Raw genomic sequence first — 17,736 nt, forward strand, 5'->3', positions numbered from 1 at the left:
TGCTATGCACCTTATCTAGATGCTATTTGTTCATGCTACAGTGCTAACATCTTGATTTTGGTCCTGGAAATATTTAAAAATTTTATGAATTTTCAACCACCCATTTATTTATCTGTCCACCTCCCATTAAAATTTGCTGGGCTCATATTATGTACCAAATGTTGTTTCAGGTATTGGGAATGCAGAATTAAATGGGTATTGTCCCTAACCTCAAGGAACTCACAATCTAATGGAGAAAATACCTGTATAAGCCAGATAGTCGCACTTAGTGCAGAAGTACTAATTTGAAGATATATATGTGACATGATAGTAAGGAAGAAAGCATACATGATAATAGGGAAGATTAGCATGAGGAATTAATCAGCCTACCTAGATCCATGTCAGAAAACCAGCGGACAGATTGACAATGCAAGAAAGAGGGCCACTGTGAAACTCTTGGGTCAGGAGCTTCACAGCACCAACCATATAACTTCTTTGCCTGATAGGCAAGGCTCACTATTCCATAGTTGGCTCTCAATTCCAGTTGATAGTTCCCAGAACATCTCTTATTGTTTTATATGTTCGTGTCGTTGCATACACTGTTTTTCCCACTTGATACCTTCCTTCTTTCATTTGTCCTATCCACCTGATATCTAGAGTGTACCACCCTAGGATGTGGGATTGACTTCATTCTTCATTGGGTGTCAGCTCAGTTGCTCCCTATTCAGGGATATCTTCCTTTCGCACTTGGTCTAAAGTGGCAATTCCATCTGCATTCACCATCACATCATTCTTTTTTTAATTTTCATCATGGCACTTTTCTTATATTTTCTGAATCTGAATTTCTAGTTCATTTATTTCTTTCCTATATGTGTAGACCTTGATTAACAAGTAAATACCATGACACAGGGGCTTGGACAGTCTCAGTCACTGCTGTATTTTATGGTCTAGAATCAAGTCTGGTGTGTAACAGGTGCTTACTAAATATTTGTTGAATTGATGAAATAATTAATGAGTAGACCAATTTTTCCCACTAGGGTGCATGCCTCTTGGGAGAAGGGCTCATCACTTTTTTCCTGCATATTCTACATACCTGGCATACTCTCTCACACATAGTAGATGCTCAATAAATATTTGTTGCCTGGATGAATGGGTGCCAAGGAAATTCTTTCCATCACCAGTCAATTCAGTCATTTCCTCCCAATACAATTAAAGATTATTCGACACTACTTGGCACACAATTTACGATTCCTGCTAGAAAATCAAAGAGAATCATTTTGGGCAAATCTATTTTGAGGAGACTTTTTATTGTTAGTATCTTTATCAAACAATTTCACCTTTGTATCAGAGAGAGGTCATTTAGTATCAGATTTCCTGGTGGAGGAAGCTTCACTGTTCCGACCTCCTTTCTCCAAAGGCTCAAGGGGAGAATGGGAAAATGGGAGTCATTTTCTCTCTTAAAACAACGCCAAGGTGTGAAACCTTCACTTGAATGGAAAGTAGTAAACAAATTTTGTCCTCTGGCACTATTATCTCCTCAGAAAGAACTTTTCTGACCACCCTGTTTAAAGTGGGTACCCCCTGCCACCGGCTCAGCTCCTTGTTTTTCCCCCATAATAGTATTGCTAATGTTTCATTATGACTTACCTTCTTCTCCACATACCCCCAAAGCCTGCTGTTTTGTAATCTTTGTGATGGCGGGTATATATCTTCTTTCCACTCCTGCAATGCCAGCCCCTAGCACAATGTTGGATACACAGAAGTCAATAAACATTGGTTGAAGAAGTAAGTAATGCTCTGGTATAGGGCATACCCATTCATAACATTTGCCCTCAGGCCACAGTACACATATAAATGTGGTAGTTTGTGATTTATGCATAATCTCCTGTGTACAGATATAACTCCACATCTTTTTCACTGATTTAGCAGTTTGGTGTATTGAGTCATCATAATAGCAAATCATTTGGATATAAGGTACAGTTTATGAAGGAATGTAGGGATAGCATGGTTCTTTAAGACTGAATATCTCTTTGGGAAGGTGTATGTAACAGGCTCTGAAAATTATGTATGTTGATAACTTGTGGCTTACTGTTGCGATTTCTTGGTCACCCAAACTCTTCATGCATTCTTCTCTGTTTTTCTCAGCATATGGTTCATGGCTCAGTAGTGTAGGCATCCTCTGAAAACTTGTTAGAAATGAAGATTCAATCTTGCTGAATTAGAATCCATATTTTAATGTGATCTTAGGTATGTGTGGAGTACGTTCAAGTCTGAGAAGCATTCCTTGATGATTAGATTAGCTTCCTACTTTCTCCCTGTTATTGCCACTAAATTAGCTTTCCCCTCTCCAACCACTCTCTCCTGCCTCAGTGCTCATGAATAACTGAGTTTCTTAGTGTCTTAAAGGTCTTAGTTCTCTGGATAGTGGTAAGTCCTCTGTGATGCCTGTGAGGCTTCCAGGTACACAAGAACTCACCTGAATGTGCACCAGACCTTTTATGAGCCCTTGCATTAGAGCTTTGGTCCTGTAAAGTATAATTAAAGAGAAAAATGATAATACCAATAATAACACATGGGTTAATATTTCCATGATTTTTTTTCCCTCTTTTCAGAGCACTTAATTTGTGATAGTCGTTGTGTTCCCTAAAAACTCAGGGAAGGGGGTAGAATTGGTGTTATTATACCTTTTTTGCAGGTGAAGAACTGAGGCTCATTGTGATGAGTCTAGCTCCCAGACAGCATACCTGGAACATCTTTTGACTCCCATTCTCCTCATGCTGCACCAACCAAATCAAGTAAAAAATGAACAGGGGGCAGTGATGATGCCCTCAAGACAAAACATGGCAGCTGTTTAAAGATTTATCAAGTCATTGGGAGGGGCCGATTCTAAGCTTTAAGGCCCCAAGAATATATCTTCATGCCTTGAGGGCTTTTCATGCTAAAATATTTTATAAAACAGAAAAAAATCAACTGAGAAAAATAAAATATCTCAAATGAGAGATACCGTCAGAAAGCCCCTGAAAGCAGTGTCACCAACATTGTGACACGTTTGTTTGGGTTAAAGTCATCAGTCACTGTGTTCTGCTGTTGTCTTTGAAAATGTTCAAGGAGGGCCAACTTTGCGTTTGCATCTCTTCAGTTTATGGACTCGAATGAGTTTTAGTTCAAATGGGATTGTTTTGGAATGAGGTGTTTTATGCCAGCTTTGGAATAAATCCTCAGGTATAGTTCTAAGGCGGCTGTAGTCTTTAGTGATGAGGCCGACTATTGAGTGGAAACCAAGACATTTTAAATTCCTACTCAGAATAAGCACAAGATGAATTGTTCTTATTTTTAAAAATCTTCCCTTTCTCAAGGAGAGATCGATTGGGCACCTTTGGAAAGGACTAAATGTTCTTATGTTTTCTTCAGAACTTTGGCTACTTTGTTGTGTTGGAATGTAATGAAGCTCTTCCCATGTATGGGAAGGGGCACATGACTGACCGCTCAGGGTGACGCAGAGATTCTCTTGGCTGTGAAAAAACAGGAGCCGAATGACAAACTGGGCCCTGGCTTAGGTGGCAGATATTCCTTACTGAGCTGTCTCTGCTCTGGATACCCTGATGCGACTACCTACAGTCTTCCTATTCCCAGGCCAGATCTTACTGCCTGCGTCGCCAAAAAACCTGCACACTCTTCATTTCCAGGTGCTTTGGCCTCTTTTTGGGTCCCTTCCTTTGGCTTTCTCGGCAGTGTCCCTAATTTGCTCTTTAGACTTCCAGAACTATGAAGCATTTCTTTCCTTTCAGTTTTTTTTAAACACTCATTTCATTTCCTAATCCATCTCCCCTTCCTTTTGCTTTACCTCTTCTAACTCCTCCTCCTCCTTTCTTCTTTGTGACAGTCCTTCTTTTGGTTTCTCTGATCCATTTTTCATTTGAGATGAAGACCAGCCTTTTCCAGTGAAATCACAGAAGTGCCAGGATATTAATTGAAATTCTGAAGCAATCACTGTAGAACGTTATACTAGAGAGCAGCATAGTTATTTCATTGACATCTAGAGGTTGGATACCATCTGTCTGAAACCTGGACCAGCCCGCCTCTAAACCAGGTGCCTAGCACGTCATCATGCCTCTGTTCTATTTATGACAAGAATCCTATACCTTCTCATCTTGTTGTTACACTGGTTCAGCAGTTTTACTTAGCTGCAATTGTGCAATTACCTATGTTTTATAACTTTCCCCCACTGTTTTTGATTTCACCATTATAATAGATTTTGTTTCTGTGATTTTTGATAATTTGGGATTTACCATTTAGTTCCCTTAGTTCCCTCTGTAGACAACATTGTTAGGTCCTGGCCCTGTGACCCAATCCAGGAGCTGTTTGATGGGGTTTTCATTCCTCCTGCCTTAGCCTTCAAAAGGTTCTCATTTGACAGACCCAAGCCTTAAACTTCTGTTTCATAATTAAATACAGCCAGTAATCCATGTTCAAGAAATCCTGATTAATGCAGTGAAGGACAGGGCTACTTCAGACATAATGAATCTGATTTTCTTATAAATTCTCCACCTCTTTATCTCTGTTAAGTATGTATTAAAATTGATATAAATGAAGAAGGCAATAGGGAAGATATAAGCTTGTTTTCTCCAATAGGTGTATTCCCAAAAGGATGTATAAATAGAAAGCCTATGCAAGAATTCCTATTGATATATCTTAGGAGATATTTAAATAAACATCAGGATAAAACTTTTACAAAGTGTTTAAAAAAATAGTTTTTGTAGTCTGTATCAGACAGGATAGGCTGATTTATGCTACAGTAACAAATAACTCCCTAGTCATAACAAACATATTTATTCCTTATACTTTTTGTCTAAAATAGGTCAGTCAGGAAGCTCTGGAAGTTTGATGGAAACTCATGCAATATGAGAAAGACTTGACCAGCTATGGCTAACTTTGAAAGTGGAAGGCGTCCAGGAGCCAAGGAATATGGGCAGCCTTAGAAGCTGAAAAGGTAAGAAAATGGATTATCCCCTCAGGCCTCTAGAAGGGAACACAGTCCTGCCAACACTTTGATTCTAGCCTAGAAAGAGCCTTTTAAGACTAAGAACTAGAAAAGTAAATCTGTATTATTTTAAGCCATCGAGTTTGTAGTAATTTGTCACAGAAGCAACAGGAAATGAGTACACATGATAAATCTACTCCGAGCTTTTATCACTAGCTTTTAACACTATTGCCATATCCTTAATTTAGTTTTATCTTTAAGGCAGAGTTTTAATCAGCCTTTGTTGTTCAAAACTCTTTCTTAATTATGTATTTTATAGTTTAAGTATGATGAGTAGTAATTTCTTATAACACTACCAGCCCTTGAATTAGAGGACTCTCTATTTCCTTTTTATTCTAGCTTGTAAACCAACCAGTTCATTTTTCAGCTTATCTTTACCATAAGCTTATCTCACCATGTCATATAGAGCTGATAGTGGTCAACATGTTACTAGCGTTCTGTTTTCCAGCTCACTCCTCTAATTGTCCAATTTTATCAGTATGGAGTATGCCTTCTACAACACTGCACATGACATTTTACCAAATATTCTACATAACATGGATCACCATTCTTCCAGCTCCATGGGCCGTTTTCTCACTACAGCTTCTAATTAATGCTATATTTTTGTTATAGTGGGAATTCATTTCTCTGTATTAATTTCTGTTGATTAGACGCTATATCCAGGGGCGCCTGGGTGGCTCAGTGGGTTAAGCCGCTGCCTTCGGCTCAGGTCATGATCTCGGGGTCCTGGGATCGAGTCCCGTATCAGGCTCTCTGCTCAGCAGGGAGCCTGCTTCCTCCTCTCTCTCTCTCTCTGCCTGCCTCTCTGCCTACTTTGTGATCTTTCTCTGTCAAATAAATAAATAAATAATCTTAAAAAAAAAAAGAGTAAAAGAAGCTATATCCAGTCTACTCATGATGGAGATTATGGGAGAGGTTACTCGATGCAATAAATAATCCTAAAATCTTGGTGGCTTAAAGAAGGAAGGTTTAGTTCCCATTCATATTATGTCTCTTCTAGGGGCTCTGCTACCTTGTACCATCTCCAGATTCTAACTCAAGGGCACAGAGAAAGAAAATCTCAAGATATATCTGTAAAGAGAACAGCAAATATTTGGTGAACAGAAACAGTGACTACCCCATCTTTTCCTGACATTTGTAAATTCAGGTTTATTATAGTAGGCCACAAGTATACTCAGAAATGGGAACCATACCCTGAGAAAAGCTGCCTCTGCAGAAGTATGGTTTTTGCGTATTTGCAATGGAATTGTATTTATAAATGTGATTATTCTGATTCTCAAAATGGATAAAAGACCTCAGCATGAGACAGGAATCCATCAGAATCCTAGAGGAGAACATAGGCAGTAATCTCTTCGATATCAGCCACAGCAACTTCTTTCAAGATATGTCTCCAAAGGCAAAGGAAACAAAAGCGAAGATGAACTTTTGGGACTTCATCAAAATCAAAAGCTTCTGCACAGCCAAGGAAACAGCCAAGAAAACAAAGAGGCAACCCATGGAATGGGAGAAGATATTTAATTTTTAATTAATTTTTTTTCTGACTTCATATTTTAAAAGCCTATTAATTTACAAGAATATTTTAGAATATAAGGAATACTTAAAAAAAGACTGACATAATACCTCAATTTGACACTTCAGAAAGAAATCCAAAAAGAAATCCAAAATACCAACAAAGTAAAAATATGTAATTCAGTGTTATTTTATAGTGAGAAATTTGCAATACCCTATAGCCTTTTTTAAAATACAGTATATATAGTCACTATAATATTATGTGGCAATTATACAAACAATGTAAACATAAATGCTAGAAATTGCTCCCAACCTGACATTAATTTGAGAAGTAGAATATAATACTGCACATATAGTTTGAACTTCAACTTTTATGAATATGTGCAGAGAAAAATGAGAGAAAAATATGAATACTAATAATGACTGTATATAAGTGATGGGATTATGGTTGATTATGATTGATTTTTTCCATTTTTATTTTCCAAAATTTTTTTAAAGATTTTATTTATATATTTGACAGACAGATATCACAAGTAGGCAGAGAGGCAGGCGGCGGGGGGAGTGGGGGGATGCAGCCTCCCAGCTGAGCAGAGAGCCAGATACAGGGCTCGATCCCAGGACCCTGAGATCATGACCTGAGCTGAAAGCAGAGTCTTAACCCACTGAGCCACCCAGGCGCCCCTATTTTCCAAATTTTCTACAGTAACATTTACATTTATGTCCAAACCAGTAAACAAAGAAGAATAAAAATGTATTCCTTTCTAAGAATTATTTATGATGCCTTTTATGAGGGCCTGTCAATAAAGCTGTTGAAATGGAGAACAAAAATTAAAACCGTGTTTGGCAGGCAAAGTTATAATCATGTCCCTCCAAAATCCCAATTACCTGGTATTTAATTAAACACTCATTGGTGTAGGCTGTGAGGATATTTTGATGGTGGAATTAAAGTTCTGAATCCACTGACTTCTAAATGGAACAGTATCCTGAGTTATCCACATGGGCTTGGCATAATCACATGAGCCCTTAAAAAGAGAAGTGGCAGGGAGAAGAGTCGGAGAGATGTGGTGGTCAGAGTTACTTGAGGCACAAGAAGGACGCCCACCCAGCCATCGATGGCTTCCAAGTCGGAGGAAGGGGACCATGCTTCAAGGAATGCCAGGTAAAGGATTCAATAGCTGAGAACAGCCCCTCACAGTTAGCAAAGGAACTGGATAAGCATTAAATGGAGAAATCAGAAAAGCCAAGAAAGAAGTCCATGTGAAATAAGATAATTATAAAAGTAAAATCAGCAGGATGCCCGAGTGGCTCAGTCAGTTGAGGGTCCGCCTTTGGCTCAGGTCATGATCCCAGAATCCTGGGATCAAGTCCTGCATTGGGCTCCTTGCTCAGTGGGGAGCCTTCTTCTCTCTCTCCCTCTGCCTGCCATTCTCCCTGCTTGTGTGCTTTCTCTCTCTCTCTCTGACAAATAAATAAAATCTTAAAAAAAAAAAAAAGAGGTAAAATCAGCAATCAGGGAATACAAAACAGTAGAATTTATTAATGATTTTGAAATCTGATCCTTTTGGGGAAGAAATCCATCTTTTAAACAGTTTAATGCATACATAGCATTTTCAGTTAAAAAAATGAGACAAAAAGACAGTGAATGCAAAACTCAGATCAAGTAAGCACATAAAAGCATAATGTCAACTATTTTCAGAGAAATTATGAATTATCAAAATGATGATAGAAGAGGTAGCAAACTTAAGTTCCTAAAAAGCCATTAACAAACAGGAGAAAAAAAAAATTTGGCCACAGTTTTATGAACAAATAGAAATTCTAACTTTTAAGGACCATATAATTCCCATGTTTTTGTACTATGTTAGAAGATAGAAAAATTTTGCTGTTTGCTTATTCTTTGTCACTAATAATTCAATTTGATAAAGGTGCTCTCTTCCCACATAAGCACACTGAACTATACATATTTTCACTCATGAATAAACACAAAACAAAAGACCTAGCTAAAACACTAGCAAATCATATACAGATATATATAATAGAATAATAAATTATGACCAAATGGAATTGATTATAAGAATGTAAGAAATACAGTGTTGCCTGAAAAAAGAAGAGTGACCCCAGAATTGTGACCCTGAAAACAAATCTGAAAATATACAAGGATTTGGTATACAATAAAGTGATAAAAGTAAACAGAAGGAGGGCATGGAGTTATTCAAAGAATAGTGACTACTAGTGGTAAACTATTTTGTAAAATAGAAGTGTTGATCCTTATCTCATGATTTATGTCAAAATGAGATAAAACTTAAGTAATAAAAGAATAAAAGAGAGAGGGAGTGAGAAAGATAAATGATGGATAAACAGAGAAAGTAACTGGAGGAAGGCGCAGGAAAGAATGGATATCTAGAAATAATTTATTTTATTTTATTTTTTTTTTAAGATTTTATTTATTTATCAGAGAGAGAGAGGGCGAGAGCAAGCACAGGCAGACAGAATGGCAGGCAGAGGCAGAGGGAGAAGCAGGCTCCCTGCCGAGCAAGGAGCCCGATGCGGGACTCGATCCCAGGACGCTGGGATCATGACCCGAGCCGAAGGCAGCTGCTTAACCAACTGAGCCACCCAGGCGTCCCTAGAAATAATTTAGAAATGGAGAGCCCCAGTTGCTCAGTCAGTTAAGCGTCTGCCTTCTTCTCATGTCATGATCCCAGGGTCCTGGGATCAAGCCCTGCATCAGCTCCCAGCTCGGTGGGGAGCCTGCTTCTCCCTCTCCTTCCCACTCATGTTCTTGCTCCCTATCTCTGTCTGTCTCTCAAATAAATAAACAAAAATCCTAAAAAAACAAAACAAAACAAAAACATAGAAATAACTGAAGATAATGTGGGCAGATTATTTCTCTGAGAGATAGGGAAGGACTTTCTAAGCATAAAAGCAATGGGAAAAAGCACAAACCTATCCACTGCATGCCTGGGTGGCCCAGTGGGTTAAATGTCTGCTTTCAATTCAGCTTATGATCTCAGGGTCCTGGGATCAAGTCCTGTGTTAGGCTCCCTGTTCATCGGTGAGGCTGCTTCTCCCTCTGCTTACCACTCCCCCTGCTTGTGCGCTCTCTCTTTCTCTCTGTCAAATAAATTTAGAAATCTTTAAAAAAAAAAAAAAGAAAAAAATACCCATTCATTTAATTCTATATATATTACACTTCTATATAAACCATCTATATAACCCATCATTGTCAGTGTCAAGCAACAAACCCATTTTTAAAAAGGTGCCACAAATAAGAGACTGGGTTAATGTCCTTGATGTGTAAAATATATTCAAATGGAAAAATATATGAATTAAAGAAGAGATACAGGGGCGCCTGGATGGCTCAGTGGGTTAAGCCTCTGTCTCAGGGTCCTGGGATCAAGCTCCGCATCCGGCTCTCTGCTCAGCGGGGAGCCTGCTTCTCCCTTCTCTCTCTGCCTGCCTCTCTGCCTGCTTGTGCTGTCTGTCAAATAAATAAATAAAAATTAAAAAAAAAAGAAGAAGAAGAGATACAATTGATATTCAAGTGTGTGAGGATACTCTTGGTAGCTTTTGTACTAAGCAGAAAAACTATGGTCTAGGCAAGAATGTCCTGGAACCACAATATCAAACCTAGAACAAGAAAGAATTCATTTCATGAGCAAAACAAACGAAAAACACTCATTACAAAGTGTTTTTTTGGAGTGAAATTGCATTTATTATTTTTACTTAAGGAACTCTCAGGTGAAAAAATACAAATAAAATCTGAGTAATAAAAAAAGAAGAATTTGAGATGATAGACTCTAAAAAATAAAACATGATTTAGATGCATTTCTAAATTATTACATAATTCTTGCATCAGTACACCTTATGTAGGTAAAGCTCAAATTATTTTGTAAGGCAATCTCTGGTTACTGGTTCAAGGTGCAGCCAGAAACCCAGAGATTCCAAGTGCCAAGAAGGCCAGAGGGGCTGCTGAGATCGCTGTGCTGGCAACCCTCTCTGTTCACTTGATATCGTTGAGTTATCCTGGGCTGGTGATTTAATATCTGCTGATATTCATGTTTATTCTTTTGAAAAATAGACAACTATGGTTGTTGAGAGAATCAAATTATATAACCCATGCAGAATGCTTAGCATGGTTCTTGACAGTTAGAAATTACTCAGTAACTGGTTACCATTATCATTCTAGCCACACTGGACACAATTCATCGGGCGATGTAATGTGGTCTTTTCTGAATAGTTACAGAAAAGAGACAAAGTGAAACTAGCTGAGATGCTTTGGGACCCAGTTTGCGCTATAGAATGAAGCCCTACCTTGGCTGAGTCATGTCTGTAAGCCATCTTTAGTTTCCTTCCCTTTAAAATAGAGTTATTACCTGCTTTTCCTCTCTTCGAGAGCATGCTAAAGTGCTTTGGAAAGAGAGTGGAATTTGCTACTACTAACAAGTCACTGCCATTTCAATGGCCAGGGTCCCTCTTCTTCTTTTACTGATGCCATTTCCCACCCTGTGAAGGGAACTCATGCAGTGATCTCAAAAAAGTTTGGCGTGGTATCTCCATAGTGTGTGGTCTAGCGCAAGGTACCGTACCAGGCTAAGGAAGGTAGGCTATGAGACAAGAACCATGCCTTCAAGCAGAAAGACTGGTTTGCTAGCAGTGTTGATAGAGAAGGAAGACCAGAGTTAGGGAGACCAGTCTGGAGTATTTTGCAATAACACAGGTAGGAAATAATGAGGCTTTGCTCTGGGATGGTGGCAAAGGGAAGTGGTTGAACCCCTTGGGTCATATTCTGAGCATGGGGGTTTGGCTGGTGAGAGTTTAGCCTCCATGGCTATCCAGGCCATCTTTGCTGCTGAAGCTTAGCATGTTCTCATCCAGTCACTTCCTGTCACCTCCAAATCCTGGGACACAGATGCTGTTGACAGTGATGATGATAGTAATGATACTAATTAATATTTATGGATTGCCAACCAAGTGCCAAGGAAAAGTATTAGTTTACTCACGTTGGCTCCTCAGAGACATCTGATAAAATCGGTGCTGTTATTACCTCTGTTTTTCAGACAAGCAGAGGCAGAGAAATGTTAAATAATTTACTTAAGAATACACTGTAGTAAGTAGTGCTTCCTAGACTTAAACCTTAGGCAGTCTGACTCCAGAGTCCAAATGCTTACCTACTGTTACCTAATGATAATAACCATGATGGCATTAGAACAAATATTGTGGGTTTTCCCTGTTATACCCTGTGCCGAAGGCCATACTTGAACTCTCCACTTGATTGATCAAATATTGACAGCCTGATCCCACAAATTCTTTTCAGCAAGGCATCCACTCTTGTATTAAAGAATGAAACCAGGCCAGTGCCGCTGACTGCAGCTACAATTCCTTTGAGTGTATGGTCCACATCCAGGCCATGGAGCATTCAGGGGTGGAAATGGGTCTTGCAGAAAAGCACATTTCTATTCTCTAAAGTTTCTCCTGCTGCCAGAAGCACTCCAGGTCTCATTCATTGACTCCATCCAGAAGGAAGCTTGCCAGTACCTTGACCCATATTGTGACATCCCTAAATCAAGGGAGTACCCTTACGTCAGGGCGGAGAGGCTTCCAGGCCACCAGTTTGCTAAGATGAGGCCCTGGAGTATATCCCTTAACTTACTGTTATTAGTAGTAATTCCCCCTCAAAAGCATTGTTTCTCTTCATTTTCCCTTTTCATTTTTTTCCCCCTGAATTTTGGCTACCCCTCTCTCTTGGGCAAGGTTAATGAATTTCTGTGGGCCTTAGTTTCCTCATGTATAAAATGAGGATAATTGTTGTGGGGATTAAATGAGATAGTCCATGCATTACGTACTTACCACAGCATTTGACCCACATAGTAAGTACCCCGTAAATGTGAGCTGTGACATCATCTTCATTTTCGACAGCCCCACCCCATGGGGAAAGATGTGTCATATACTCTGGCATAAGTGAAAAATACTAGTAAGTATAAAGATTTCCCCAAAGAGCTGCCTTATATTAAAAAAAATACAGAGAAAGATGGGGTTCTAGTTCCCTATCACACACTTCACGGTTACAAATAATTCAGGAATACAAGCTGGTAGGAAACCAATTAGCCTTCTGAAACATAACCTAAAATGTTAACAGAAAAAATGCGGCATGTATCCATGCCAAAGGCTCAAGGGGGAGCTCTCATTATTGAGATATTAAGTCATTTCAACTTTGCCCATCCCCAACGTTGTCACTTTTGTTTTAGAGAAAAAAGGAGGTTGAATCTTGTGTGGCTGGGGACTTGGAGGATAATGAAAGGACAGGGAGAGTTTTCTAGGAGACCTTCCACCATGTAGTCTAAGAATGCTGATAGAAAGGAAACTCCCAGGGCCAGAAGGAACGGAAGTTGCTGGTGGTTTAGGAGCAGAATCCCAGAGCCCTCGGTGCACTGATGATGAGAACGCTGATGAGGAAGGCGGTTGGAGGTAGGAGTTAGAGCCTTTGGACCCTGGCTCCCAAAGTGTGTGAAGGGGAAATCTTTGCTGGAGCAAGATAGAAAGAGTGAGAGGAAGCCGCAATGCCTGTCACTGCTTCACCTTTGGAGTCCTGGTGCCCGTGGGGGGGTTGCCTTGACTGTGGGGACTGAGAAGTCCAGTGGTGGGTGGTAGCTGAGCCTGCCTAGCGCCTTTAGACCCTCACATCTCCCCTGAGGTTATACAGCCAGAGGCAGGGACAAATTCAGCTATCACTTCAACTTTTTCATGGCCTCTTCCGTAATCTACTGATTCTGACCCGTTTTGCTCTCTTGAGTCTGAGCACTTTCCATTCTCTGCTTTTAGCTACATTATTCTGCTCAGTAATGACTTTTCTTTGCTCTTGGACCCAGAGCTTTGCTTTTGGCTATGGATTGGCACCTCCTCAGTTCGCGTAGGCCTTTATTCACCCCGGTCCCCAGGGGACCTGGTGACTTTGGGTGAGTTACTGGTTGAAACACTCCAGGGCTTGTTCTGGCCCTGCAGGAAGGACCAGGACAGGTGGAAACTGTTCTTGTGTTTCAGACAGAAAACAGAGAAGGGGAGGAAGGGCATCAAGAAGTTCATGCCAGAGCACTGCTTTTCTTTAATCATTTGCTGCAAACGGATCCCCCCTCCCCCTGCCCACGTAACAGTTGCTCCAATTCTTTTCACATCTATATGGTTGGTCATCTGTGTATTTGAATTACTTTAGTGGCAAAAAAATTTCAAATGAACAAACCCAATAAAGTAAAGACTTCCTAAACTGGGCTGAGAAGTATTTTGAAAAATGAATACAAATGATTTCACTATATATATATTTGTTAATACATAATACACTCAGCCTGGAATAATTTTTAGCTTCCCAGGGAACACAGAGTTTGATTAAAGAAAAATATATGCATTTATGAATCCAAAAGGAACACAAGTTAAATGTGGTAAATGCAGACATTCTTACGAAAGAGGAACAAAGAAAACAGAAGTCAAATGAGAAAATAGCCCCAGATATTAACATATGAAGAAATAAAAAAGAGGCTTTTTCGCTTCCAACTTTTCTTGAAAAGTTTTTTTGGAGTTAAGAGCGAAGGAAAAATCCTGAGCTCATTTGTATGACTTGATTACCTTTTCAAATGTAAAACAAAGAAAATCCTTGAGAGTAGAGAAGATACTGGGAAATGGGAAATGTTTCCATGCAGCATTTTCTATTTTCGAGAGAAAATCTCAGGCTCGGAAAGAAGTATGTAAGTGTGGATCAATGGCTCTGATATTTACCTTTCCTTGTGGAAAAGATTACAGCAATCTCCAATATCCGATTCATTGTCTAGATAACACTCTGGTTGCCAGTGCTGAGACAGCAGCATGTAACCCTATGCAGGAGTGACTTTCTAAAGGAAGAAAAGGCCAAAAAACCTCTACACAACAACAGCAGCAAAAAACACACCAAAACCCCCCTCTTGTACTCTAAAAAATATCCCCGGCCTTGTCCTCATGAAAACAACATGAAGATTATTGCACAGGAGCAAAAGTGTCCCTTGACTGCCCTCGAATATAAGAAATGTAGAAATTGAACTAAAAGATTAGATTGCCTAATAAAACAATTGATAAACACAATCCAGTTGGGATATATACGAAGAATGGACTATGACAAGCCTAGAAGATTGTTTAATATAATGTCAAATGCTACCAATATAAAAGATTCCAATTTACTCCTGTCTCCAGATGCTGGAAAAGCTTTTGACAGTTAATTGGAAGCTTTTATTTTTGACACTGAAAAGCACGGACTTGCCACAAGAATTCATTTCATGGGCAGAAACATTATCTGATCATCCAAAGGCCAAAATTAAGGCTAATGTGTATAATTGGAGACCTTTTCTTTCTTTCTTTCTTCTGTTTTTGACAAGGAAGCAGCCATAGGCCATCCACATTTTCCTCTATTATTTGGTTCATCAATAGAATCTCTGGCAGGCAAGATGAAGGAATAAAAATGGGGTACTTAAGGCCCACAATTTTATTGTGAGTAGATAATGTGGCTCAATTCTGGGTTGCATGTAGACTCGTGAAATCCACTTCTTTGGAGTCAAGTGGGAGGCCGAATCCCCTCTCCTAGTGGAGGGGCCTATTTGGTTTAGCTCAAGAGGTATTTTCCTCTTAGGAACAAGATCTTTATTGCTAAATAAAGATGTGTGTTACAGACGGTTCCTTCTTTGTCCTTGGAAGCAGTAATCTCTTCCAATGTTAGCCTATTTCTCCAGTTTCTTGCCCAGTTTTTTTTTTTTTTTCCTGGAATAATTTCTGTGCAACAGAAGAGCAGAGCTTCCAGTAATCGCCATATATTTTTGTAATTTTCTTTTTCTTTCCTAATTAAATATATAAAGAATTTAGATTATCTGATGAAGAAATAGGTACATGAGAACTATGCATGTTTATATAGAAACAAAAGTTACAAATGTTTGACAAATCACAAAGGAAGTATGGTAGAGAATTGCTGTAAAGCTAGTTGCATCTAACTGTAAAAAAATAGTGGGAGGTATGGGGTATTGTGCATATTATCCTCGCTTTTTATTTTATTTTATATTTATTTATTTATTTATTTTAAAGATTTTATTTTATTTATTTGACAGACAGAGATCACAAGTAGGCAGAGAGGCAGGCAGAGAGAAAGAGAGGAAGAAGCAGGCTCTCTGCTGAGCAGAGAGTCTGACACGGGGCTCGATCCCAGGACCCTGGGATCATGACCTGAGCGGAAGGCAGAGGCTTTAACCCACTGAGCCACCCAGGCGCCCCTATCCTCGCTTTTTAAACAGGTTTGTTGAGCTATAATTCATATATAATACAATTTGCTTATTTAAAGTGGACACTCCAAAAAAAAAATAAAGTGTACAACCCAATGGTTATGGTATAATAGCTTTATGAAACTGTCAATATAACCACTTGTAGAATATTTTATCATCTCTAAGAGAAATCCCATGTGGTTTTGTGGTTTTGGTTTGCATTAATATCAAGGCTAATGAAGTTAAGTAATAAGTATGCAGTAATAGTCACTGCGTACTTCTTCCCAACTGTGAAAGCCCTAGGCAAACACTAATCCACTTTGTGTTTCTATGTATTTACTCCTTCTGGACATTTCATATACATGGAATCATACAATATATGGCTTTCTGTGTCGGGCTTCTATTCTTTAGCATAATGTTTTCAAGGTTCTTGTTTGTCATAACATAAATCATAACTTCATTTTTATGGATGAATAACTTTTAATTGTATGAATATACCATAATTCAGCCATTCATCAGTTGAGAGACATCTGAGTTTCCACCTTTTGACTATTATGAATAATGCTACTGTGAACATTTATGTATAAGTTCTTATGTGAACGTGTTTCCATTTCTCTAGGATTTATACCCAAGAGTACAATTCTTAGGTCATTTGGAAACTCTGTTTCACCAGACTATTTTTCAAAAAGGCTGTACAATGTTAAATTTCTTCCAGCAGAGTATGAGGGTTACGCTTTTTTCAGATCCTCATCAATGCCTGTATTTATCCCTATGATTATAGCTGTCCTAGTGGGTATGGCACGATATTTCATTGTGGTTTTGGTTTGCATTAATATCAAGGCTAATGAAGGTAAGCATCCTTTTAGTGGCTTATTGGTCATTTATATATCTGTTTGAGAAATGTCTATTCTTACCTTTGCCCATTTTTAAGTTTGATTGTCTCCTTACTACTGAGTTTTAAGAGTCCTTTATATATTCTAGATACAAATCTCTTATCATATGTATGATTTACATATCAAATTCCCCATTCTATGGGTTATGGATTGTCTTTCCATTTTCTTCATAATATTCTTTAACCCACAGAACTTTTTAATTTTCGTGAAGTCCAATTTACCAGTGTTCTTTGTGCATTAGGATGTATCTCAGAAACCAGTGCCAAATCCAAAGGCATGAGGAAATAAGCACCTATGTTTCTTTTAAGAGTCTGTAGGTTAACTCATATTTAGGCCTTGATTCATTTTTGAGTTAATTTGTAAATGGTGTGAGATTGGGGTCCAGCCTTGTTCTTTTTCATGTGGCTATCCAGTTTTCCCAGTGCCATTTGTTGAAAAGACTGTTATTTTCCTGTTGTATGGTCCTGGCGCTCCTGTCAAAAACCAGTTGACCATAGGTATATGAGTTTATGTGTGGGCTCTTGATTCTATTCCATTGATCTGTGTGCCCATTTTTTATGTCAGTACCACACTGTCTTGAAGCCTGTAGTTTTGTAGTGCATTTTGAAATCAGGAATATGAGTCTTCCAACTTTTGTTGGTTCATCAGCATCCAACTGATGTTGATTCATCCAGGTGAATCTTAGGATCAGCTTATCAATTTCTGCAAAGAAGTCAGCAGAGCTTTTGATACTGTTTAACTCTATAAATCAAAGATCTAAGGAATGTGCCATCTGAACAATATTAGGTCTTCTGATCCATGAAACTGGGATGTCTTTACATAGACCTTTAATCTCTTCCAACAACATTTTGTAGTTTTGCAGAACATAATTTTAGCCCTTGATTTATTAAATTATTCCTAAGATTGATGGGTTGATTTGAGGAGGGAAGGGCCGAAGGAGAAGAAGGGAGAGAATCTGACTCTGCCCTGAGTTCAGAACCCGATATGGGGCTTGATTTCATGTTCCTCGGATTGTGACCTGAATTGAAACCAAGAGTTAGATGCTAACAAA

The 17,736-nt window shown here is 38.8% G+C and overlaps 1 long non-coding RNA gene across 1 annotated transcript in view; it reads left to right on the top strand.

Annotated features, from left to right (window-relative positions):
- LOC131813096 (uncharacterized) overlaps positions 1–17,736 on the top strand; it is a 59,671-nt gene that overhangs the window by 17,075 nt on the left and 24,860 nt on the right. Inside the window, exon 3 of the long non-coding RNA XR_009346598.1 lies at positions 4,838–4,969. This is a non-coding gene — a long non-coding RNA (uncharacterized LOC131813096). The remainder of the gene's footprint in view (positions 1–4,837; positions 4,970–17,736) is intronic.

This window comes from Mustela lutreola, chromosome 12 (genome assembly GCF_030435805.1).
Source record: "Mustela lutreola isolate mMusLut2 chromosome 12, mMusLut2.pri, whole genome shotgun sequence".
NCBI classification, from domain to species: Eukaryota; Metazoa; Chordata; class Mammalia; order Carnivora; family Mustelidae; genus Mustela; species Mustela lutreola.